At 51.7% G+C, this 3,005-nt stretch overlaps 1 protein-coding gene across 22 annotated transcripts in view; it reads right to left on the bottom strand.

Moving 5' to 3' along the window:
* Positions 1 to 3,005, bottom strand: part of LOC126943623 (cytochrome b-c1 complex subunit Rieske, mitochondrial) — a 1,156,760-nt gene that overhangs the window by 531,776 nt on the left and 621,979 nt on the right. The gene's annotated exons all lie outside the window — the stretch shown is intronic.

Below are 3,005 nucleotides of genomic sequence, written 5' to 3'. Positions count from 1 at the left end.
AGATCTAAAGCACAGTCACGCATCACTGAGTGACAGGGACATGTCCTGTGAAATGCATGGTGAGGTGATGTTGTCATTGTGTGGACGTCCCAGAGTGCACTACACAAACCTGGATGGGGTCGCCTACTGCACATCTAGGCTGCATGTAGCCCGTGGCTCCTAGACTGCAGACCCAGACAGCATGTTACTGCACCGAATGCCGCAGGCAGCTGGAACCCAGTGGTTAAGTATCCGTATACCTAAACACATCTCAACTTAGAAAAGGTACAGTAAAAATATAGTATTATCATTGATGGGACCACTGTCACCACGGCACACTGCCTTGGACCGAAACATTATACAGTGCATGGTTGTCGATGATGGAGATTGAGATTTGTGCACTGGAGAAAATAAAGCAAGGTGGGCTGAGAGTGGGAGGCCCGCAGGGCAGGGCACTTTGGAGCAGGTTGTCAGGAAATGCCTCCCTGAAGAGGGCGCATTTGCATTGAAAGCCAAGTGACAAGAAGAAACTGCCATGCACGGATCTGGGGGCTAGAGGGTGGGACAGGAGGGACAGCAAGAGCAAAGGCACTGGGGACGGAGGGGCTTCATGGGCAGCGGGGAGCTCCGCAGGAGCCCGCTGGGTCTGGCTTGCAAGCTCTCTGGCCCTTTGCTGGACACCCCAGAGCAAGCCAGCCCCTGCCTGGGACTCCCTGAACACACTGCCCCCAGAGAACCAGAGGCAGAGGGGCTGGCTCGCCTGAGTTCCACAGGAAAGACAGACTGTCCTGAGAACAGACAGTGGCTCATTTTCATCACTGTTCCTCAAACAAGTAGATTTTGTTTTAAAGCAAACAAATAAACAGAGTTGTCAAGTTGGTCAAGTTTGTTGCTTCTTACCCACACTTCCCCTTTAAATCTTCGGCAGGACAGAGAAGGATCCCGGGCCTCTTGTCAATTCTCTGACTTTAAGGAAGAGTGTGATCAACCCAGGCTCACCCACAGGCTTGAAAGGGGCCTCTGGCCAGGCCAGGGTGGGAGCAGAGACCATAACAGGGCCTTTTCTTTTTTCTTTTTTCTTTTATTTTGAGGCAGCATCTCACTCCATCACCCAGGCTCAAGTGCAGTGGCACAGCCTCGGCTCACTGCAGCCTCTGACTCCCAGGTTCAAGAGATTCTCCTGCCTCAGCCTCCCGAGTAGGTGGGACTACAGGCCCATGCCACCACACCCAGCTAATTTTTGTATTTTTAGTAGAGACAGGGTTTCACCATGTTGGCCAGGCTGATCTCAATTTCCTGACCTCAAGTGATCCGCCTGCCTCAGCCTCCCAAGGTGCTGGGATTCCAGGCATGAGCCACTGCGCCTGGCCATGTATCTTTTTCGTTATTTGTAATTGTCACTTGTCTGCTGTTTTGGTGCGCACACTTACAGAACAAAGCCTGCTGAAAAGCTTTAAAGTACAGCACACTAATGATCCCTGAGATAGATATAGGTATAGATCTCTATCTATCTGTTTGTCTATCATCTATCTATCTATCTATCTATCTATCTATCTATCTATCTATCTATCTATAATCTATCATCGAGAGAGTGATTGTAGATAGATGGAGGCATAGATACCGAAACTGGAAGCTATCTTCTGAAAATAGAGTGGCATCCACCACTGTGGTCCATGGTGATGCAGCACTGGGGGTGGGTTTGGAGACATTAGCAGGCAGGTCAGGAAGAGTCTGGGAGGCAGGGAGCCTTCCCCAGACCTCCAGCATCCACTCCCCAGGCTTTTCCAGTGCACTCTCAACACTGAAGGTCACGCCCACTTATGCCCCAGACTCCTACTGCTGGAGGGGCTTGGGCCATGTTCCCAGGGCCAGCGAGGCCAGGAAGCCAGCACTTCCATTAGCTAAGAAGTCACCAGGCACAGGACCCCAAGACTTAGGGGCACTCGCCAGCAATGGCTGCAGGGAAGGTAGGAGACACACGGCAGCAGGCCACCGGGCCGGGCTCCTACACTACCTGGAGGAGATGTAACAGCCTCATATCCAGGAGCCTGGCCCTGGCCGGTGGCGTCTGTGGTCCTTCGGCAGGCAGCTGGATGTGGCTGCTTTGTAGGCGGTCTTTCACAGCGCCTAGAATCCCCCTGCTTACTCATCTGTGAAGCAAGGACGCCACTCACTCTGCCTGTCTTGCTGTCACTCAACACTCAACAGGTAACAGGCACGGTGGCTCACGCCTGTAATCCTGGTGCTTTGGGAGGCCAAGGCAGGAGGATCTCTTGAGGTCAGCAGTTCAAGACCAGCCTGGGCAACACGGTGAGATGCCATCTCTACCAAAAAATAAAAATAAAATTAGCCTGGAGTGGTGGTGCACACCTGTAGTCCCAGCTGGTTGGGAGGCTGAAGTGGGAGGATCACTTGAGCCCAGAAGGTTAAGGTACTATAATGCTACTGCACTCCAGCCTGGGAACACAGTCAGATTCTGTCTCAAATAAATAAATAAAATAAAAACTAGGCCAGGCATGGGGCTCATGCTTGTAATCCCAGCACTTTGGGAAGCTGAGGTGAGTGGATCAGGTACTCGTCATCTGAGGCCCAGGCATGAGGCACCTGTCACCACGACCAGCTAATTTTCTATTTTTAGTAGAGATGGGGTTTCACCATGGTGGTGGTGGGCTACGTTCCCAGGGCCAGAACTCCTCATCTGAGGTCAGGAGTTGGAGACCAGCCTAGCCTGGGGTCAGATTGCTTGAGTTTGAGAGAGCCTGGGCAACATGGTAAGACCCTGTCTCAAATTTAAAAGTAAAAACAAAAATAAATAAAAAACATTCAACATATATGTTTGGAGCATCTACTATGTGCCAGACCTCAAGGTCATGAGAAACAAAGGTAGATGAATGATTCGAAGACCTGCCTCTGGCCTCCCAGCACTGACAGGATGGGCTTATGACAGGCCTTCCAGCCTGCTCACCACTGGCCTGCACGTGGGACACGGGACCTCCTCTGGGACATGGAACCTACTCTGAGGGCAG

Source organism: Macaca thibetana, chromosome 19, assembly GCF_024542745.1.
Source record: "Macaca thibetana thibetana isolate TM-01 chromosome 19, ASM2454274v1, whole genome shotgun sequence".
NCBI classification, from domain to species: Eukaryota; Metazoa; Chordata; class Mammalia; order Primates; family Cercopithecidae; genus Macaca; species Macaca thibetana.
Note: the sequence above shows the minus strand (reverse complement) of the source record. Positions and strands in the feature narration are given on the sequence as shown.